This window comes from Crocodylus porosus, unplaced genomic scaffold (assembly GCF_001723895.1).
Source record: "Crocodylus porosus isolate Cpor-Errol unplaced genomic scaffold, CroPor_comp1, whole genome shotgun sequence".
In the NCBI taxonomy this organism is placed as follows: domain Eukaryota; kingdom Metazoa; phylum Chordata; order Crocodylia; family Crocodylidae; genus Crocodylus; species Crocodylus porosus.
This window is the reverse complement of record NW_017728911.1, coordinates 19,186,122-19,210,830: the sequence shown is the minus strand read 5'-3', so window position 1 is coordinate 19,210,830 and position 24,709 is coordinate 19,186,122.

Below are 24,709 nucleotides of genomic sequence, written 5' to 3'. Positions count from 1 at the left end.
GAACACATCAACACATTTGCCTTGTTTGCATCCTTTCTAAATATTAATATTCTCATTTGTTGATAGAAAGCACTTTTAGTCATGTACTACATTTTTATAAAACACTTTTGATCTTTTAAAATCCTCCTGTCAACCTGGAATCACACAGCCTCTTACATTACCTTGTTCTTGTCCTTAATGGTGACCTGCAGTGAACTCTGCACTCTCTACTTTCAGATGTTCAACATCCTTCCTTTGTTAAAAGCTGCTGATCAAAAAGGAACATTGTGCTCACAGTGTTTCCTTCTATAGCCTCTCAAAATCGTTTACAGGAATTACACTAAAACACAGGGAACAGATAGTAGCAATTTGATTTAACCACATAACTTGTTTGGTTTCTTTTTATGTGCAATTCCTTAAGTAACTCTGAAAAAAATATGCATTCTAGTAATTAGATGGTCCACAATAAGCAGGTGCCTGTCAAAAATAGTACTGCATACCAGAGCAGTAAAATGCACATCAGACTACCACCTAATTTGTATTTTTACATCTTTTCTCTGAGATGAATGCTTTCTATAAGCTCACATGACAGTTGTCCTTTTAAGTGAAGAAATGTTACCAAAATGGCATCTATATCCAGTTTCACTTTCTCTCTGTATCATATTCAGATCTGGTAGACAGGATTTGATGTTGTTTCCCATAATGCCTCCGTGGCTTTTTCTGTAAAAGCCTAACAAGGACACAGCATCAGAGACTCTTTAGTGGCTAATACCTGACCCCTCTCTCTCACATTACAGCTCCGAGTGACCATTTTCATGCCAAAAGGTCACCAACATCCCCATCCCTATGGAACCAATGTGCATCAACCTTCTAACCTTTGCCACCGAGAGATGATAGCTATTTGGGCTGCAATCCCTTCATTACAGATGGTCCATATTTTATATTTAGTGTGGGAGGTCAAATTTAGGAAAGCAATTTCTCTTAAAGCTAAGAGTTCCAATAATCCAAGATCTTCTATTGGCTTATGGGTGAGTGGACAGTAATGGGTTTATGGGAAGCTTTAGTTTTTCTTTCTTCACTGGGGGAGGAATTTCGTCAATCTGAATTTTTTGAATTACGTGGCTACCATTGTTTATTATTCAACATACTCTTATTAGATTGCATCTAAGCATACTGCAGCAAACCGAGTATCCTTATGAACAGACTTGCAGGTTGGATCAATATCTCAAGGCACTTATAGTCTTCTTGAAACAGACTTAAACAATGCTATATTTTTTATTTTGGCTTTAAAGCTTCTGGGCACTTGAGCAATTTTGTCAGTAACAAAAATGTTTATCCATGATCACTGTTAATAACAGTGGCTAATACACCAATAAAATAATGAGTATTTTAATATAGAGGCCACTTCCGCTGAAAACGTTTCAACACTTTGTGATAGTTTGTCAAGGAGCTCAGCAAATGAGGAACAATTCTGAAAAAAAATCCCAGTCTGTTTTCTAAAGCAGATTTGTCTCTAATTAGATTGAAAGGAGAGATTTCTTTAATATAACTCTTTTGTACATTGGTGCAACACCTATTGCTCCAATCCTGCAAACAATGGCATACGTGCTTAATTTTATGCATGTATCAACAAATTTTATCCCAATCAACAAATCATTTGAGCATATGCTCAAATTCATTCTTGCCCAGAAAACCACTTAAGTACATGCTTTACTTGATAGTACATGAGAAACCACAAGTGTATCTACATGAGACATTTACTGCATAGCTGACCAATTAACTGTGCAGTAAATGTCTTGGCATCTACACATGAGCCCCTATTAGGGCACATGAAACTAATAAACTCTACAGGACGGTAGTACTTGTAAATACTTGTAAAATCTCCCAGCCAGCTGCTCTGCAGAATGTGGAGATGGGGAGTTCCCCCATCTGGCTGCTTCCCCATCTCCATGTGCCTCTGTGGGGACTCAGCCGTGCATGGAGATGGGGGAACAGTTAGCCCTGAGAAATTTGCTCTGCAGTTTTTTTGCTCTTGGGCACAGATTTAATAGATTTCTAGACATTAGGGCTGGAAGGAACCTCGCAAGATCATCCGGTCCACCCTCCTGCCCAAATGATCCCAGCAAGATTGGACACTTTCAAGAAGCACTTGGATGCCTGAGTAGGTGCTAGCACCACCTGTGGTGGGGGAGAGTCTATTCCAGGCCCTAGGGACTTGGACAGTAAAACAGTTTTTCCTTATGTCCAGCCTAAAATGGTCTTTTAGGAGTTTGTGACCATTGGACCCTGTTTTCCCTTGGGGTGCCCAGGTGAAGAGATGTTCCTGATGCACACCCCACTGTAGTTATAGGCTGTCACCAAGTCACCCCTGAGCCTACACTTCTCCAGACTGAAGAGTCCCATGGTTCTCAGCCTCTCTTCATAAGGTCTGTGCTCTTGTCCTCAAATCATGGTATCATTCCTGTTAGTACTCTCCTCTGTGGCTCTCCTCTGGATTCTTTCAAGCTTCTCTACATCCTTTCTGAATTGCAGAGCCCAGAACTGGATACATTATTTCAGCTGTGGCCTCACCAAGGCCGAATAAATTGGGAGGGTGACTTCCTGGGTCTTGCTTGAGATGCATCAGTAGATGCAAGCCAGAGTTTTGTTTGCTTTGCTAGGTTTGGTATCGCATTGGTGGCTCATGTTCATCTTGTGGTCAGTCATGACCCCCAAGCCTCTTTCAGTCATGGTGATAGTGAGTGTAGTACTGCCGAGCCTATAAGTAGGATGAGGGTTTTTTTCTCCCAAGGTGCAGCACCTTGCATTTCTCCATTGATGACTGGTGCCACTTTAGTTAGGAGGGTATGTGCCACCCCCAGCAACTAGTCAGTGACCGGGGGGGACGTGGCCAATATCTTGCCAGCCGGGGGAAGCGGCTGTGGCACTCCTGGAAGTACCCATGGCAGGAGCTTCATCCGGTGCTCCTGCTCCTCACAGGGGGGTACCAGTGCTCCTGCCTGCCCCCTCACCCGTCGCCTAAGCCAGGAGTGTGGCCTGTCAGGGGGTGTACTGGCACTCTCAGGGGGTGCATGTGCACCCCCGTGCACTCCCTATGCATTGCCACTGCATTTCTCCATGTTGAAACAGTGCACCTGGGAGCAAAAAACTCTGAAGTAATAAGCTCTGCAATTTATTGGTCCACATTAATTGCACATGTAGACATGCCCCGTATGTAGCAGTTGAATGTAAGGCAATTATTTGCAACTCATTTTTGTGGCAGAAAATATCCACAGCAGTGTGTATTGTTTCCATCTCTTGAAGGCCATATTCTGAAAACCTACGCAACCAGCATTCCTCCCCAACCTCCACAAAATAATAAGATGTGTGAGAGCCAGTTTTAAATAGTTTTTTAATTAAATAACTGAAATCCTATTTGCTGCTGCAGGTGAAGTCATGCTTTCTATTATACATATTCACAGTAGTGTAAATATTCAGAGTAGACAGTAAGATGTGTATGAATCCTGAATTTGTGTAGGATTAGGTCATTTCCTACCCACCATTCATTACCTTCCTGTTAAAAACTTTTAGCTATCCAGTCTGGGAGCATAAACAATATCATGTGGCTAATCAGGCACCATAAAAAGCTGGTAGTACTTGCTTCTTACTGATTTCTGGGGGAAATTCAAGGTGTTGTTGAATTTAATGCATACATTTTATAAGGTTTTGCTAAGTATTTCTAAAAGTTTTTGAATTGGATCGTCACCCTTTATAATAGATCCTCACATAGTTAAAGAAATATTCCCTAGGCTAAAAAGAGTTTATTCAACTTATCCAACAAATATTTGCGATTAATGTATAAAACCAAAGAAGACTAGGAAAGGTTTGTGACTGATTTATGCAAGCAGAGTCCTCAAATCTTTGATTTCATGTGTACATTAAACCTTGCCCTAATGTAAGTTCTACAAATAAATAAGAACTTATTTATAAAACAAGTTTAATATATATTATTATTTATTAAAATATATTTATTATTTATTAAATAATATTTAATTTCCATTTGGCTTCTCTATGGCATAGGTGAAAAGCTGTGACTTGCATCTTGGTTGGGTTGGTGTGGAGCTGGTTTTTATTGTAGTAATCTGAGAGGCTGCTCAGTGCACTTGTCAGTCTGTTCTCAACAGTGGCAAAGCCCTTCTCTTACAATGTGATAAACTGGGCACTGAAAGCTTCTTTATGCCATTCCACTTGTTTTGCTCTGCAGAGAGGGGCTGAAGCAGAGAGAAAGGACATCACACCAAAGCCTCTTCTGTTGTGCCTGGGCAATGGAGATCTCAAGGAACTTTTCATGAGAATGGCTCTTAGCCTATTGTCCTTGTTTAAAATGCCCTCTTCCTTTCCCTCTGACCTGTACTGATATGCAGTGTCCTGTGAACCAGCTGATTACTGTCTCCTGCCCCCAAACTGGTTGCGTGTTAACAGTGCTAAATGCATTCAGTCTGTGAAGTGTTTTGATATATTTTGAGATGAAAAACACTGAATAAATTTCAATTACCATTAATTTTTATTATTATTATAACATCTGCATTAAAGATCCTGTCTGTTCCCTCTTCAGGAAGCACATGATTGCCTGACCTCACTCCAGAGGAGACAAAAGGGAAGCATACGTTAATCACTTTCTTAAGACCAGCTTGATCCATTAAAGAGAAAGCTGTAAGGAGACTGAGCTACATGTTTGACTTTAAAGTGCCTGGAAACAGCTGTGAGTTCAGATTGGACTCCTTGAGCCACAAGTGCAGAGGGCAGGGGTTGTTAGCAATAATGGGTGATTCTAAAGATAAAGAGGGACACCCCTCGCCCCCGAGTTAAATTGATCCCTGCTGTAGCTCCACTGTGGCTAGTGGCGATAGTTTAGGGGTTTTAAAAAAAATCAGGCCAATTTTACAATTAATTTCAGGGATTTTTACAATGTTTCCTTACATGAACAATCACTTCCTGTTACCTACTGCACACCCAGTATTTTTTGGTGGTGTAGACACAGGCCACATACGGGTGTTCCATTTCTACTGGGAGAGTCACCGCTCTTCAGTAGAAACTAGGAGCATACAAGCATTTATTCAATTTCTACCAGACAAAACATACCCCATCTGGGAGAGAGATCTTCCAGGCTGTCACCTGGAAGGGGAGGGAGGGGACTGGAGCAGCTTCCAAAGCTCTCTGCTCACTCACCACATGGGAGATCCTCAGTCTGGGAAATGGGCAGAGAGCTTTGCCCTGCTGCTCCAGTTTCCCCATGGAGAGGAATGGAGCAGCCACTGTTCCCCATGCCTATCTGAGATGGGGATCATCATGGTCTGAGGAAGACATGGGGAACAGTAGGCAGGGAGTGGCTGCAGGCTGAATGCTCAGAATCATTTCTCGTGCTGGAATTTTCTCAGAAGGTTCTGCCACTAGAAATAAACGCTTGGTGGAGACCATCGCCTCTTGACTGGAAGGCAGCATTACACCAGCCTTCTGGGTGCTACTTGATTCAGAAAACCATGAGGTTTAGTTATCCTTCTCCACACTCTGGCTGCAGGATCACAACTACCCAAACTGTGGAGTACTTGTAATCTGTAGGAATTACACCTTTCTCCAGACTTAACTTCCCCCATACCAGCTGAGTACTAACAGGAATGATACCATGGTTGCACTAGCAATGAAGTGCAGCAGGATGCAAATTATACTTCCACCTGCTTAGATTCATAGTTTCATAAATGTTTGGGTCGGAAGGGACCTCAGTAGATCATCAAGTCCGACCCCCTGCCCTGAGCAGGAAAGAGCGCTGGTCAGATGACCCTAGCCGGGTGCATGGCTAGCCTCTTCTTAAAGACCCCCAAGGTCGGGGAGAGCACCGCCTCCCCTTGGAAGCCCATTCCGGATTCTGGCAACTCTCACCATAAAGAAGTTCTTCCTGATGTCCAGCCCAAATCTGCTCTCTGTCAGTTTGTGGCTGTTGTCCCTAGATACTCCAAGGGGTACCCTGGTAAACAGAGCATCTCCTATTCCTTGCACCCCACTCCAATGAATTTTAGGCAGCCACAAGCTCACCTCTCAGTCTTCTCTTACAAAGGCTGAAGAGATCTCTCCTCATAGGGCTTTGCCTGAAGGCCCCCAACCATATGAGTGGCCCTCCTCTGAACCCTCTCGAGGCTGTCGACATCCCTCAGTACTTGAGCGGCAGCATGTGGCATCACTTTAACTATACCAGTGGTACAAACTGCTGTGTGTGGACACAGGTAAAACAGTATAAAACTGCTTCATATCAATATAGATATTAACATGTGAAAATAGGAATAAGCTATGCCAGAGTAAGGTTATGGACACATGAACAGACAGACAGAGGTCAAAGCATAATTCTAGAGTAAATTGTCCATTAGCAGCTGTGCACAAATGAGCAGGTTGAATATTGTACAGCAGGTAATTGAAACCATGACAAATCTACCCTGCTACATCCTGCTTTCAGGGCGGACTGTATGTTTGCTGCTTGCTTAAATTGTGTCAGCTTGACTTCCCATGGGTTAACCAGTTCATGTGTCCATAGCCCAGTGGTTTTCAAACCGTGTTCTGCAGAACTCTGGGATTCAACAATAGGTTATCTGGGTTCCACAAGGAGATTGGGGGGGATGGTGGAGTGGGCCACAAGGTAGCGCACCACCATAGCCTAAGGCAGGGCTGTTAAACTGACAGCCTATGGGTGTCCTGAGGCCTGCGAGGGGTTGGCATATGGTTCATGGGTTGCAAGAGGTTAACCTGTGTCCCATGGGCTCCTGCAGCTGCCTCCCCTGCTGCCATGGGGTTTGGAAAAGCCCAGCAGTGCTGTGATGCAGTCTTGTGGCAAGGGGCTTGTGAAACAGGGGAGGGATCCCAGAAGGGCCACCCCCACAGTATATGGCTCATGTGGTGTGTGGCCTGGGGGCTGTGTTGGACAGCCTTGGCCTATGGCACATTTACAGTGTCATAACAGTGTCCACACTACAGGCTGAATCACTATAATTGAAACAAAATCACACTCCATAACCCAAAGACTTATGCAAGTATAAATCTTTACAGACCAGATCTTATATGCCCTAGGAGACCTTTTCCCCTTGTTTAAGTAACTACATCTTTCAATATACAGATACTAAGCTAAACCATATTAAACAGGATGATTATAGGTCCAGGCCTGTATTCAGTGCCCTTATAATTTAATCTGAAGTAAAATTCTCCCATAATTAATAGGGAAAGAATCCTAGATCATCTCAATACAAAGAGCCATGGAAACACCTCTGGAGACACATAAGCAAGGGAAGATGTGGTGAGGACAGAGAATCATGATAAGCGTTTTGCATTGGGGATGCTCATAGCTTGGCTAAACTACCCTGGATGCCCAGACAATAGATTTCCAGTTCCATGAGTTAACTGCAATTTAGATGTAGCCCTTGAGGGTCTTTTCTTTCAACTCAGTGCTTTAAATATGTGACAAGGAACCTGTGCATACAATGGTAAAATGATCCAAATATAGCCATTTCCCGTAATTGGACCCAATTCTTATATTATGCTGGGGTCTATTCTGCCATTAACCCTCAAAGACATCTGTGCTAACTCAGGCTGGCAGAGACATGTTCAAGTGACAACCCCACTTCCAACTATAGTTTTGACTGCACGTTCTAGGTGTTGCTATTTGTTCTTGCTTACACTTGTACAGTGGCAGACTCTTCATTCCACCCAATAATTTCTCTCCATGCCTCTGAGACCAGAGTTAAAAAAACTGGAATCAATTCCAGTGGCAATTTATAACTGGTTTGCTCTTAGGATGTTTGTCCTGCAGTAAACTGTAGATCTCCTGTAGATATTTCAGAGGGCCTCTTCATTTTTAGCCCGCTTTGTCTCATCTCCCAAGCTAATGTTAAACACAAGTATTACATGTTTTTGTATTGTAAGCATAACTCCTAAATTCAGACTTTGTATGTATTATTTATTTGTAAGCTCCTTGCTTTGTTCTGCATTTGCAGAGCACATAGCATAAGGGTCCCTAGCTCCATGACTAGCCCTCCAGATATTACTGCAATATATGATTAAGACACAAAACAATAATTATGATTATTTTTCTTGGCCATGTTATTTTCATATTTACTAAAATAACTTTTTAGGACTGTACAGCAAAACTAAAAACAGTTATGCTTACAAGTGAAGCTCCTTTTCACACTTTGCACTCTAATATATTATAATTGCAAGTGGTTGATATTAAAATGATACCCTATGAAGGCATGAGAGGTGTAGACAGCAGCAATTTGTTTATACAACTGCATTTCACTAGAAAGTAAATTAAGTTATGGGGTATTCGTCAAAATTAAATTACTGCAGTGCAAGCTAACAATTTTCCAAAGACATTGTGACATGAGCACAAAGAAGCCTATGTCAGCCAAAGTGAATCTCTTGCTGTCTATTAGACTGAGGAGCTGATGCAATTGAATTATTTACCAAATGATCAGCCTAAAACATATCTTAGAAAGTTGAAAGCCACCACCCAATGGAAAATGGTGACAAACCTATACACTCACATTTATATCTATAGGATTAAAAACACTACTACATATCTGAACATAAATGAAATCATGTAAAGATATCTCCAAATTAAAACATGCCCATGTCCTGAGTGGTTCAGAAGGACACGTACCCCTTCATCTCGTTACCTGAATGTGTTGGTTTTACCCTACTCTCCCAGTCTTTAAATACAACCTAGATTTTTCTCTGTCATAATAAACTGTAAACAGGCTGCAGCAAAGTACTGCAGAGAAGTCTGCACATTATCTCCATAGCAACACTAAGATGCCCATTCCATGAAACCAAGGACTAATTTTGCCACAAACTCAGTTCAGAGTTGGAAGTGGAAGGCAGGTTCTGATCCACAAGAGTGCTGGAAAGAGTGATGAGACTAAGCTGGTATGGCACGAATGCTTAATACAGACTGGACATTCTCTTTTAGGAGACAAGCCAAAAAAGGAAGGGATGAGGGCTGAAACATTTCCAGAGATGAACAGATATCCAAAGCATATCCTAGGTACCTGAAAGATCCATTTGGGAAGACATTCCTATATAAGATTTTTAAAAAAAAATTGAAAATATCTCTGTGTATTTTTATCTGCACTGTTTACTTCTTTTAAGTCATTTCTATGATAAGTGTCCAGATTTTCTTCTCTCCTCGGGCTAGGCCTGGCCATAAAACAAGAATTGTGTCTTATTTAAAAAAATGTTAGGTTCTGGTACTGGGATTTGTTCCACATAGCAAAAAACTTCTGAAGCTTTTCATGGAAAAATATGGAAAAAAGAGTCACTAAATAATTAGCACACTCACCTGGGAGGAAGAAGACTGAGGGTTCATTACATCATTCCAATCAAGCAAAATCAAGGATTTGAACCTTGTTCTTTTATTTCCCTAGTAATATTCCAACCCTGGGTCATTGGCTGTTCTGAGGTTTCTGTCTGATTGAGAAAACTGCCCTATGAATTTTCTTCAAAACTAATACATAACCAAAGAAAGTAGCTCCAAAAAATTAGTGGCAAGGAACCATATTGTCTAAGATCATTAAAACTCTGAAAAATTGACAAATTTTATATTCAAAATTTCTCGGGGGGAAAAAATTGAAGTGACACTTTTATATATATGAAAAATATATAGTTGCATTGAACTGGCATGTTTCCATATATATATTTGCTTTAAAATCTTTATTTTCAAAGTTGCCCCTTGCATTTTGGTTAAAATTACTATTCTTTTTGGCTTTTTAATTATTGACCATATTTTTTCACTGGAAAAGGTAAAATAAAGTGATAAGTGAGACAAAATAGTGTTTGGGTGTAGAGACACATTTTTTTCAATTTTTTTCTTTCATGCTTTTCCTTTTTTGGAAAAAAGAAAATGTTTTAAAATGAAAATCAAAGTTGAAAACTGATTTATCTTTTTACTGGAAAAAGTTCAAGTGCTACTTTGAGTTATTTTTTTCAGTTGACAGACAATAAAGAAATAAGCAAAAGTATTACTTTCATTTATAAAAGTGACTAAGTTCATTTCAAGTATTATTGTTGAAAGTAAAACATGAAGATGGCAAGGTGCTCATTTGTGTTACTTTTTAATTAAAAAAACCCCTTTGCCTGCCACTCACTCTTCTATGTGCAAAGGGGAGAAAAGTTAAAAAAAATGGAAAAGATCAAAAAGTGCTCAAAACATTAAAACAAAAAAACATTCTAAGGTATCAATTTTTGTATTTTGTTGGAGTATTTTCATTTGTTTTTTTTTAGAAAGGTAAACATTTTCATCTTACAATTTTTGGCAGAATTTGTTTTTGATAAAACCAAGTTATTGATAAGAAAATGTCTAAAATATTTCAGTTGGTTCTATGTAAAAAGCAGCTGGGTTCAAGTTATTGTATCACTCCTAGGACAGCTTCTGGCTTTGTGGAACTGCAAAGGGCATATTGCTGCCTTTTTGCTATGTTCCACCTTCTAATATGGATTTGGGCAGTCCTCATAGATGAATGTGGGCTGAGCCTCTTTTTCTGTAGTGAATAAATGTAATTTGAGCTTTGCAGGAAAACAAAACTACATAGGTTGATAGCTATCACTATCTGCAAACAGGTAAGTGACAGCTGCCTTAAGGCCTTGTTACACATTGCACTTTTTGCTGGTCTGAGTTAGAGCTAGCTCAGCTTTGGAGCACTTACACCTTAAGGCTAAAAACCTTCTCTGACTGCTCCCCACCTACACTGCTTTGACTTGCCACTAGAGGGCTAGTGAGCAGGGGCCTCTCTAGGAGCTACAGCTTTGAGTTGCCACTACAGGGCTTGTGAGCCAGGACAGACTTCTATTCCTGCTCTCGGTTGCGGGGTATGAGAGAAAGGCTGGAGGCTGGGAGAGAGCGAGAACATGAACCTGGGATGGGGGTTGTCCCAGGATCCAAAGAAGCCGGGAAAACTTACCAGAAGGATGGGCGGAGAGGAATGCTGCGGCGAAGGGAGAACCCGCACGGCTTGTCAGCCGCGTCTATGTACAACTGTGGCTGGCAGCTGACGATGACATCAGACGCCGGCTGAGAGATTTAAAAATGGTGGCTGCCGCTTTGGAGGCCGCGGATAGCTCAGGGATCATGCAGCGGGACGGGAAAGCACTGGCAGAGGACCCCGGGGACAGAGCCCGCCGAGCTGGAGCCCTGGAGGAGGAGGCGACCCTGATTGAGAGCCCGATGACGGGGACAATGTCCGATCGTGCGAGGAGTGACAGATCGGGTGAGTGACGAAGGATCAGGATGATCCAAGAAGAGTTTGGGGACTCGGAAGTAAGTTCTGCAATGGTGGGTGCGGGACTCACCGAAGAGGGGCGGAAGACCGAGAATCCCCGGGCTGAAGGGAGATCGGGGCGGGATTGCCCCCAAGACCCAGGGACGTTGGGTCAAGGATCAGAAGTGGGACAACTGGAGGGCTACTGAGGGGGGAATCCCTTCCCCTCCCGTCCCAGGCTACTTAGGATCTGGTGGAGGGATAGCAATATAGTTAGTGATGACACCGGGGAAGAGCCGCACCGGGTGGAGGGCTTGTGGCGAGGGGTCAATAGAGGGTGCAGATTAGGCTCTGGTGTAGGTCACGGTGAGGAGGTCAACCGAAAGGTAGTGGCATAGCGGCATCCTACAGTCTGTGGGATTGAGTAAGTAAGCCGTGGGAGAAGCTGGCAGAAGCAGCGAAGCCGGATCAGAGAAGTGGAGCCCAGAGGTGGCGGGAGGCTGGGGTGCAACCGGCAGGCCAAGCCCGGGCCACTGAGGGACCCGTGCACTAGCCCCGCCCCACTAAGGAAACACCAAGTCGTGGCAGACGACAGTGGGGTTTGGTGACACGAGAGAAGATCACCCACGGAGACAAACTGGTCCGGAAGGGGAATAGTTACCAACCAGGAAAACAGAGATCCCCGGACAGGACAAGAAGGCCCGTCGGTGACAGGGGTGAATAATGAAATGGGAGGTGGATGGAAAATGGGGTAGGGGAAGGGTGGTGATATGAAGGAAATCAGTCAGTGAAGGATAAAATACAAAGAAGTAAAAAACCACTGAATTTTAAAAGAAATAAAGAGGCAGTAAATTAAAGAAGGTCTCATGTTTTAATAAATTGGTATTTGGGATTGGAGTGTGGGGGTGCTAGCTGTTCTTCCCAGGATGCCTGGGAGGTGGGAGAGGTAAGGGAAGGTGCTTTTAGTGGAGCTACTGGCCCTGTCCTAGGAATGAAACTCCAGCTCATGGGGATCCGACCCGGCCCCCTAGGGGGTCCACAGACTATGTCTAAGGGGTCCAGAAAAGAGGAGAATGATCAAACAAGTGTATAGGAATACCCACATTTACAGTTCAAAAGGGGTTCAACACCTCCACTTAAAATTCCCAAAGGGGTCTGCACCTCCATTCAAAATATTTTAGGGGTCCTCAAATGAAAAAAAGGTTGAAAACCAGTGACTCAGGGGTTAGGGTGTCCACTGCAGGAGGGAATCATGGGTTCCAGTATACAGGCCAGACAATGTTTAAGATAAAATACTTAAAACAGTCAGTAAACATGGACCATGTCAACTCTCTCCAAATGTGCTACCTGGCAGCAAAAGTCAGTTACTACTTGAACTAATAGCCTAATAGCCTAGCTATCTGGCAGCAGGGGAGCCTCCACTTTCAAAGGTGTGTTCTGTTTTGTGATCCCTAACTTTGCTGATCTACAGGCTACAGCGTTCCAAGCAGACCAGTATTAATGAACTCTCTTCCCTATTTTATCAGTTTTCCTCAGGGGCATTCGGAAGGAATTGTTTTTTATTTGGGTGCATTAGACAGTGCCTTTTCCCTGCTTTGATGAAAAGGGGCCTAAACTATAGAGTATATTTTATTAGATGTCTTACCGGTGCCCTGAGAGATGTTGACTGTGCACATTTATATAAATCTAAAAATAAATAAATATACTCACATGCCTCCTCAATCAAAATATGCCAGAGACAACTAAAAGATCTTGAATCAAATATTAATGCTGGAGATTTCTCCAGTCATTTTGTAATGCTTCCAGCTTTCTTTATTACACAATGTGTAATGTACTAGCTTATTTTAGTCCTGTACTATCAGCATTATCAAATTCTTGATGGCCTGAAACTATCTTAATAAAACCGGTCCACCTGTGAGTGCTATGGGGACAAAGATGTCTTAGTCACCTCTAACACATTATGGAACCCATGAACAAGACAGTCGTTGTTGACCACAAATTGGGGTATTTATTTACAATGAGTCCCCTACTTGCACAGGGTGGTAGCTACTCTATGTAAGACAGGCTAATGGATTCTGAATACAATTTCCTTATGATCTACAGTAGTGCAGAATTATGTACATTTGTCTCCTGTATAGTATGGTCTAGGGCAGGAGTTGTCAATTGGGGGTATGCGTAACCCCTCGGGGTACTTGGACTGGTCCTAGGTGGGCAGGTGGGGACGGAGCACCACCACCTCCCAGGAGCACAGCCAGGGTGAGGGCAGCAGTGCTCCTCAGTGGGGCAGGAAAGCTTGCACATGGCGGCCACCACTGCCACACATCAGCCCAGTGAGCTTCCCTACCCCACAGAGGGGCACTGCTGCCCTCACCCCAGCCTGGTGAGCTTCCCTGCCCTTCCCCTGCCCTGATCCTGGGAGGCAGCGGTGCTCCATCCCCGCCTGCCTGTGCAGCGTCTCCAACTCCCCGCTCAGTATCCGACCACACGTTACTCTCCTCCCATGGCATCCGGCTGCTGGGGGTACTTAGACTAAAAAAGGTTGAAAACCCCTGGTCTAGGGCAGTGGTTCTCAACCTTTGTTGTACCAGGACCCATTTACAAACATCAATGGCCAGTCCTGACACAGTGCCCCTCATTCTTGACTCACTGCCCCCTGATCCCAGTGTGTGGGGCTTGGGGGGCCCCCCAAGTAGTCCCTTGCAGACTGGAACTCCACCAGCCTGCAAAGGAAAAGCCACTGTTTCCCATTTTTTTCCTTTAAACGACAATCCATTTTTTAAGTTTGTTTACAATCCTTTCATTCACTCTTGCAACGCATTTTGGGTTGCTACCCACTGGTTAAGAAACACTGGTCTAGGGTGTCAAGCATGTGCTAACTTTAAGACACCTAATAGATATATTGTCTTATTCCTTCTTTGTGGTTGTGGTGGGATGTGCATTGATCTATGTTGACATAAAAGTCTGTGTCTCATTCAAAGGTCTCAAAGTTATTCAAGCTTACATTTTCAGAAGTAACTGGTGAATGTAATATTATACAAAGCAGGAACAATCACAAGACAGTATCTGTTTAAAAAAAACTTTGTGATATTCCCATGCAAGTATGAGATTTGGAGTAACACTATGGGGACAACAACAGACTTGCAGACTTTCTAAAGTTAATGAGGTTTAAATGTTCAAGGGCACCAGTTAGAGGGGAAGTGGCAATGTCAGAGCATTCTGTGAAAAGGATAGTGTTTCCATCAGCAAAGGAAAGAAAATACATTGGAAGAGGTTTACATCTTTTATGTGAATCTGTGGAAGTCATAGCTACTGGTAAAACGTACAAAGCAGGGAGAGAAAATCTACTGTGAGTGTTCAAAGAAGAATCATGATCCTTTACAGATCAAGACTTTGAAGTTCAATAGCTGCAATATCATTTATGACAGTTATGAGCCCATAAGGCAATATCTCAACAAGGACAGTGAAATGTCATTTCCAATACTATATCTTCCAGAGATGGAACTGCAATGAAGCAGATCCTGGGGCCCAAAACTTGGGGAAGCAAGGGGTCTTTCAGAGTCCCACTGACTTCAATATGCTTTGGATCAAGCCAGTAAAGATGGATCTTAAATACAGTTTTACTTGTCAGAAGGCTTTTATGGAAGATGATATTCTCTGGTGTTTACTATGCAACGTTTGTCACACTCAGACGGAGACAAGATCTTCTACCCACTGAGCAGGCTATGGCTCCTTTCTGTGGTCTCAATGCCTAGCTGGGGATCTTTGAGCAAATGGTTGGATATTGCACTAGTGACATGGCTAGGGGCTAGTGAAATGTTAATGGCAGCTGGAAAAGGATTCCCTCTGAACAGCTGGGTATATTACTTATATTTACTTATATTACTTATATACCTACAGCTATTTGTACTTTACCTTCCTTTTTCAGCTACAGCCCTATTCTTTCCTGACTTTTACATGAATCAGGAATCTAGAAAGAAAATGGGCAGATTTTATATCTATAAACCAGTGGTGCTCAACCTTTTTTCCTCTGCAGGCTGGATTGGCAGTGCCCTGTCCATTTGCAGGCTGGAACTGGGAGCTGTTCCCAATCCAGTGCCCAGGATCTTGCCGTGTGGAGAGGGGCAGGGAGCAGGCCAGCCCCAAAGCTGCTCCACATGGGAAAGGAGCTTGATCCAGCCTTGTGGAGAGGAAAGAGGTGTGGCCAGGCCCCAACCTGGCCTTATAGGGGAAGAGACCCTGGCCTAGCCCCAAAGGGAGGGAAGGGGGTGTGGCCTGGCCCTACTGGGAAGAAGGCATGGCCAGGCCTGAACATGATCCTCCAGGGAAAGGGGGTGTGACCAAGCCTAACCTGGCCCCATGGAGGGAGAGAGGGCATGGCCAGGCCCCAACCTGGGGTGTGGCCCAGCCCAGATCCAGATGTGCAGTGCGGGCATGGTGCAGCCCCATGGGAGTAGGGGTTACAACCCAGTCCAGCCCCTGTGAGACTTGAGGTTTGGGAATACATAACCGGGAATATATAACTTGAGGTTTGGGAATTTGAAAGGGAGGAGGGTGGCTGTATTAATGGCCACTGCTCTCTGCCGCCAGATTTCTTGATCTGTAGGAAGCCCCATGGGCCGGATGTGATGGCTCCATGGGCTGCATTTCGCACATGGGTCAGAGGGTGAGCACTTCTGCTTTAAACAGTTCTATTAGATGTATTCCTTTGCTGCACAGAAAGAGAACTATACCACCCATAATCCACAGTAACCAATCAAAATAATCAAATGTCTGAGCATACAATCCATAAATTACCTAACATCTCTGAAATGGAGATAGTGTAGGTCCCTAAGTCTCTATACTTGAACATACCAGCTTATTTAGTCTTTGCTAGAACAGATTACTTTCTAAATTTTATAGTAATGAATGATGGTGTGTAATCAACACCACCTTTTGTTCTTCAGCCTTCTTGAGTCAAATATTTACGTATTTGCAAACTCCCTCCTCCATGACACTCACATTCTACCCACAAGCATGCAAACACAAGTTGTAACTGCCTGCCTTCTGCTGAGTAGTACCAAAGTCCAGGGGCTTACAGGTGAGCTTCCTAGTGGAAGAGAATCTCTGCTGTACTGCCAGGGCATATACTAACTTCATTTGTTTTATTTACATATATATAATCTTGGAACAGAATTGGTCAAAAAATACCAAGGCAGTTCCTTCTCTCAGGAAGAATTCTGCCTCAGGACTTGAATCAAAGACCAAGAGAGATTGCAACGTCCCGTGTTGCCCACACTGCGTCCAGGATCACTGCACAGAATCCTGCATAACTACCAACCAACAACAACATGCATCTTCCCAAGCTTGAACACTTACTCACACGCTGAAGAAAGAGATGGAAAGCTATGTGTAACAGTGCCACCTGGTGACACCTGACATTGCTCTCTCTCCCCTCCACACACACCAAATTCCATTATGAAAAGCCTACATTAAGAGATTTAAAATGAAGAAGCAAGTATTCAGCAGCTTGTACTGCTTCAAGGCTGTGAACTGTATTTGACAGAACAAGCCCAAGCTTCCAAAACCTGTTATAATGTTATCCTGTCAATAAAGTACATAACCTGCCCCCCCCCCCACCTTTACATTTTTTATATGAGAGCACAAGAGGAGTGCCAGGAATGTGGATCTTAGCAAAAGCCTGTAGGGTCAGGCCTTGGCCCTTCATTTCTTGTTGGGAAGAGCACTGATTCTCTTCACTACATTAAGGTTTCTGATTTTGGACATTGTCATTCTGTCCAGGACTATTTTGGCAATAGGGTAGAATCATTATTACTTGTTCTTTACAGCCAATGAGGAAGGGGAAATTAATGTATACTTCTGCCACAGTTTACAAATGGGTTTGGGGGGTGGGGTAAGCAAAAGTCAGCTCAGATACAATAATACGAACCTAATTTCCAGGCTTTGACCACTTAACTCTTTCCCTAGGGATATTTTTACTGGTATTTTGTTGAACTCTAAGTCCTTACACTTCCTTCTATAAACTGGTTAAAGAGAAGAATTATAACATGGTTACGGGAAAGGATAGAACAGAGCAATGAAGTGCTCTTCAACAGAGGGAGAAAGGTAGGAGAATGGTAGGAGAAACATCTCTTTCTCCTGATAAACACAAGAAGCAGTCTTTATGTAATTCCCTTATTCTTGCATTCTAGCACTACTCTTAAACCCTAAAAGTAATAGGAAAAGATAGCCATTGCAGAAATTAAGTAATTAACATATGTGCCAATGGTCCCAGTTTTAAACAAAATTCCTGTGTATTATATTCAGTAGCATATCCTGGAAATTCTGACTCAATATTCCTTACTCCATCCCATAGGACTATTCAAATAAGTATTTCCAGCACTAGGGCCATAATAATAATAATAATGCACTGTGAGATGAGCTTCAAGTTAAAGAATGATGAAGAGGTCACTGCCTACTGCCAAGAAGAGCTAAAACAGGGTCATTAATGATAATTAATCATTAATTAAACTAGGCACATTACCCTGGAAATAGTACATATTTAGTCAATAATTCTCTGGGAAATCTCCCAATGAAAGTCCAGTTGACTCAAGCAGACATTGAACTTACATTGTGAAAGGCACACTACGCACATGTGTTCCCAAGCCTCCTACTGAAGTCACAGAAGCAAGAATCTTTTTGTTGATTGAATTTTCACTTAATTTAATTTCATTGGAAATCACAGATGCTGTCATCCAGTAGCTAGAGGCTAAAAAGGGGCACTTTACAAACTGAATGAAAAACTTATTAAGTTATAATCAGCAGCAAAAGCAAATGGAGGTGCAAAATTTATAGTAAACAACATGTTGCAGAATGAATTTACTATACAGTTATATTCATTGTATCCAGATTTATGCTTTAGGTTTTAATCATGTTCATCACGTTCTTAGTAAGCAAATAATACTCTCATCATATGAGCACGACATGGCTCATATTGAAGCATTGTGCAAATTGAGCCTGGAGATCTGATCTCTAGGACCAGAATTATGCTAAGAAAATGTGGGTAAGCAAGGGAGACTGCATTGATACACTTAAGTGAGAAAAATAACAAGAGTTTCTAAGTATAATGTATGATCTGAAAGAGTGAACATTCCTCCAGAATGGTTGTAGTTGCCACAGTTAGAATTTGGCATAATGTCCTGACTACAACTGAAGACATTTGCAAAGTGTGTGAATGTGATGAACTCGTACCTTTGTCTCTCACATTCTACTTTTCTCTCTGTTTCAGATGTGGTTATGATAGAGGTGTCTGTCTCAGATGCCATGCACACAGGACAACATTCAGTTGTAGTGCTTGTTATGCCATGTTACTCAAGAGGGCATGGGATTAAATTGACTCCCAGGGATGTCACCATAATTTAGGATGGGGTGGCCAGCTCATGGCATGTGTATCACTAGTGGCATGGCAGCCTGTGTGGCATTAGGGGAGGGGACATGAAAGCAGTAGATAGAGCAGAAAACAGAAAGCAGAGCAGCAGCACAGACAGGGAGTATAGGGCAAGGAGGAGAAAGATTGAATTCTTGGGCAGGGAGCAAAAGGAAGAGAAGCAGAATGGGCGGGGAGCAGAAACTAGATCAGCCATCTGGACTGAGGAAGGAGATCAGAGTGGCACTCAGGGGGGCTGTAGGTCTTAATTCGTGGCACACCTGCCAAAAAAGTTAGCTCCACTGCTCTAGGAGTTATATGACTGGCATATTTTATAAGTATTAACTTATGGTTGGCTTGAAGAATAACATGTTTCTTATTTCAGAAACAATGTATGTTAATTAGGATGTGCACTATTCAGGGTGTACCATATTGGCTATCAGTTTCAGTTGCTTTGATGAAGAGTTTTAATTCCAATTTTTCTTTTAGAAAATGAAAATTCACGGAAGTAGTCTAATAATATATCAACACAATCTGTTTCTGATCACAAAGAACATTTCCATTTCTCCCTCAACTCCCCACATCATCAATTTTGGGTGAGGAAGTTATAAATTTTAAGATTATCTTTGCATACAGATGTGTTATTTATTTACCTGTTAACAGTCATTTCCTGTAATCAATGTAAGCTGATCAATCTGTCATAGTGAGAATGGAACCAACAACTTCCTGACCAGGGATGAGTTTGTGTCTCTTCTAATCTGCAGACATCATATATTGGAAGAGACAGCTACTAAATTCCTACATACTAGGCAACAATGAGGACCTTCTGGGAGGACAGTAGTAGGACAGTGAGACGATTCCCTGTTCAGGTAGTGCCTGGGTTGCTCACTGATTCATCAGTGATATATAAAGTCATATATATCAGTAAGCAACCTAGGCGCTACCCTCCTCACGCATTTTATACTAGCCATGTTTTATTTTTCTAATAAATGCCTTGCTAATACTTGAATGAAATTGTTGATGTAGTGGGACAGATTCATCACAGATTTTAAAAATATACTATTTTTCAGTTCCTCACCATGAGTATACATGTCATTCCTGTCCGTTAAGGTTCTGAAGTAAGGCTCTGGAGCCAATCATTCTAGTAATAGCTGTGAATCAGATGCATCTATAGAAAATTACAGTAAAGCTCATTGGTGCACATGCAGTGCAGATACCACTGCTGAGTGAATGTGATTTAGTAAAAAATAAAAGGATCAAAGGCCTTATTTATTCCCAAGTAAAAGTTAACTAATAAACAAAGCACAAAAGCATCCGTCTCAAATACCAATCCTTGGTTTTTGGAGACCTAATGGACCAGACCCATAGGGTTATACAGCTTAGCCTCTGAGGAAAAACTCCCTTTTTTGCCACTTTTATATGGCTTGGATTAGCATGTCATGGACAAATTTCTCATTGAAAGTAATAAGCCACAGCCAAAAATGGTTGATTTTTGAAAGTTGGTACCTATAAGTCCTCAGTGGGGACTACTACTCTTCTCTGTTTTCTAGGCAATATCACAATTAAGCACTAATAAGTAACTGAAAAACTTCTTTGAGGGCACTCAATAGCCATCTGCTAGGATTTTTAACAGAGAAAAATTAATGCCTTCCTCTGTTTGTAGTATCACCACACCCTTTTTCATCTGAGCTTTATCACAGACATGGGGAGTGCTGCTGCTGCTGAGACACTTTAGTTAGTAGAACACCTAGATTGATTGCATTTTGAAATACATAGCAATATGTTTAGAGAGAAATACTGATAGTGGTGGTAAAAAATGCTTCAACTTCACAAGTTTTCTATATTTTTCTCTGCTCTTTAGCTGCTAGGATTTCCGGTCTAAAAAGTTCATTTCTGTTGCCAAGAAACATCATGGTTTTAAGGCGGAAAATATCTTTAGCCAAACAATGATATCAGCAGCCACTGCCACTTACATAAGTTGTGAACTTTACAGGGTAATTGATCCCCCTTAAATGCTGAAGCCCTGATCCCGAAAACACTTCTCCAAGCACTTATAATTGCTATGGTGAGTAGTCTCATTGAAATCAATGGACCTATTCCTGGTAGTTAAGTTAAGCAATGTTTGTGCGCAAGTATTTACCAGATCAGGGCTGGGGAAGGATATAAGTGTAAGGGGCAAGCTAATACAATTTAGCACAGACAATTTGTTTTCTGCTTCACATTTGAAATAGATAAGGAAACAAAATGCAAATAAATAAAAAACCCCACACCTATGTTAATATAATATCAATGTGATAGCACAGCTAAACACCAAATGTTAGGAAAAGGAAGCCTTTAAACAGAAACACTCACTTGATCATATTGCCTGTGTAAATACTCAATTTCTTCTTTTAATTAAATTAATGGTTTAATATATTACTGTTTCTAAAATGTAAAAGATAAAATATGAAGGCTATAAAATCTTATGAACTGGTTATGCTATTTGATCATTATCTTTGTATATCCAGTATTTTTGTGAATTTAGGAGTTCAGCCTCAATGCTGTAATAACATGGTGGGCTTGAGATTGTCTGCTTTTATGATTTATCAATGGTTAGCCATTTTCACCTATATGAAGCTTCATCTGGTCCAGTTAGTACGTACTAACCTGTTTGTTATCCCCTTACTGATAAAGTATGGAAACTCAAATGTGTATTGGCAAACATCTTTACCATCAGTCACCATAAAATTGTAGGATAGAAGGTACTCTGAGAATGTTAAATATTACTTATACTGAAATTAAAATCCATATAGTTTACACATTTTTCCTTATAAATAACTTACTAAATGTGCCTAGCAGAAAATCTTAGAAGCCATGATATTAAGTGTTCTTTAGAGGAGTACTGTTTTTAGTAAAGGAGATTTGATCATGTGCCTATAAATGGGTAAAGCTGTCACTAAGCCCCAAATGGGCAGGATCTGTTGATTAGTTTTGAAAACGTGATGTTCATTTTGGCTGAAGGACCCTGCATGAAATCTCACATGATAAATCATAAAATCCAGAAGGATTTCACTTGTTTGCCAATGAATTTTGAAAAGGACTTAAAGCAGTTTGGAGTGCAAACAAAATTAGATTTGAAAATTATTCAAGAAACATTTTAAAGTTCCCCTGAGGTTACTATGTTAACCCAAATGGATTTTGCCTTCTATCAGAATTCAGTTGCTTCTGAGAAGCTTTGATTAGAAGGCAGGTAATATGACACCTATTGCTACATACACTTTTGTGCACAGATCTAAATGATAACACCCTTGCAAACATTTAGTGATGTGCTTTCAAGATAATGAAAATGGTATTAATATTAGGTTACTTTTTTAATTCTAGGGCACTGTTTATATTTACAAGTTCAAATCAGTTTACTATAAATATCCACCATCTTTACATCAACAAACCCCCAGGGCTAATTCTGCACACTTACATTTATAGTTCTACTGTGTTTCTATTTCACATGCTTCGGATTCTCCAATTTTGTCAATATCATTCACTGATGTTGCATAGGGGTAGAGGGCAGGGGGTTAATTCTCTTAGTGATGAGCTATATCTTTTGGCTCCTGGAGTCTAGGTTAGACTAAAATTAGAAATGTGCAGAAAGATAGCAAATCTCCCATCTATGACCAGCACCCTTCTTCTCCCCAGTGCAAAGTGCATGTCCATAAGAAAGGAATCAACACTAGCTGGTTTAATGTTAGGGTTTCAGGAAGACATGAATCACATGTGGATATGCTTCTGAATACACATGTATTCACACATGTGCCATATTCTCTCTCGCATCCTTAATTGTTAGTAAAAAGATCATTGTGATAAACTGTGTCACTTCCTAGTTTTTCCCACCTTGCTATTTATATTCGGTAACCTTTTAAATGTGTCAGGAAATGTACAAAGAAGCTATTTGCCATTGATTAGCAGCGCACACATTTTTCATAAGACTTTTTTTTCCTTTTGCTAATCATGTTTGGAGACATTTCCCCATAGAGAACCACTGTTTCCTAGTAATGAATAAGCTCAACACTTGTGAGTTCAAACTGGCAAATTGCCACCAAACATTTGTTATCTCTGAACTGCTGTAAGAAGAGTCAAACTAAGCAGCTAAACAAAAGGGAACTCCATCACCTCAACCCACCTTTCAGGGTTCTGACTTCTCAGAAAACTTTTTATGGACACTTTGTCTTATGAAGGAGACTTGATGGGGGCTCTCCCTCCTACTGAGTTTTTGGATTACATCTTTTAATTTGGTATAGAAAAGGGCAGCTCCATTGCTTTCCATTGAGTCAGGACAATTGAAAATAACTGATGATCTGGTCCTTAATTTCATTGTTACTGGTGAGAAAGAATGAAACACCCTGGAATACACTCTGATAGGAAGGCAGGAAATGTCATCTGAAGATTTTGCAGTGAATCAACTGGGATATTTTTTTCTACAAAAATATTTTCTACACATTTTCTTTGAGATTGTTTGGATTAGTTCTTTAACTTGTTTTTCTTCATGAAAATAAAAAATATCTAACAGAAACAGAGGAAGTTCCACCACCATTTGTTTCACAGAAAAGCTATTTCCTATTTAAAAACATTTAGATCAAACTTTCTTTACCAGCTATAGTTTTTAATGACTACAAATTTCCTTTGTTAAATCAGGAATAAATAGGCTGTAGTTTGGAAATGTTAGACATATAGATACTGACAGTTGAAGTTCTTCCAAAAACTTATTTAGGGCATTGGAAGGGAGAGGAGAATGCTAGGGGAGAATAATTATTTGAAGAAGGGCCTTTAGAAAGTAGTTTTGTTTGACTTCAGGTGTGACAATATCTGCTGCTCCCATGCAACTCTATCTGGTAACAAGCAATGGGGATGTGTCTTTAAACACTGTTATGCTTTGCATTGGTTGGTCTTTGGTGTCCACCTCAGAAGCAGCTGCATCACAATAGTTTTGCATCTATCTAGTCAGTAAAGTGCTTTAGGAGCTGTGGCAGGACACAACCTAGGGGTGCCATGAACTCCCCTAGCGCCCCCTACCTACCATGCCAAATCAGGTTCAATGCATCCTCGCTATCTCGCCCACCACATCTTTGATAATAATATTGTTAAAGGGAGGCTGCCTTTCTACCCTCTTTGGCATGGTGCCTTGAGATGTCCCAGTCCGTGCCCTGCTTTCAGTGACACGGTACACCCTAACCTCTGGGACCTGCCTCCGCGATTCCCTGCCTGCACTGGGGCCTCGCCTCCATGATTCCCACAATCGAGGCTCAGGTGGCTGTAGCCGTGTCTGGCCTCCAGACCCCTTTCTCGGGTCATGCACCCCACTGGGCTCCTCACAATCAAGGCTCAGGTGGCCATAGCCATGCCTGGCCTCCAGACCCCCTGTCTGGGTCTTGCACCCCACTGGGGCTTCTCACCTGCACCCACACAGGGGCCAGGGTCAAGAAACCCCAATATGCAGCACCCTCTCCAGCACCAGGAACCCCCACACTACTGGGGAGCTCCTATGAGGCCTCCTCCAACCCCTACAGCCTTGCCCAGTCCTCCAGTACAACACAACAACAAAACAGGAAACTCACACTCCTGTGTTCCAACATAAATTCCAAGCCAACTGGCTATCCATCCTTCATACCCCTACTGGGGTTTCCTCCACCCAGTACCCTCATGCAGAAACTGCTCAGACCATCAGGCTAGGCTAGGCTAGGCTAGGCTAGGCTAGGCTAGGCTGCTCTAACAGAGCTCTACCTTCCTCAACTGCCAGAAGGGAACTGACCGCTGGCCTCAGCCTGGCTGTTTATGTAGGCCAGGCCCTGCCCCCTTCCGGTCAGCTGACCAAACTGGTTGTCTTGGCAACCCACACCTGTACTGCCCTGGTGACTGGCAGCTGAGTCTATCCTACTGTTTGTCAGTAGCAGGCACCTTAGTGCCCTGCTACAGGAGCCTTCAGAATAAAAGCTACTACTAGTCTGGTGCATGCAACCACCAGCTTCCACTTAAGAGGTCATTGATCAAATTCCTTTATGGTAGCAGGTAGTAGTCTCCAAGACCC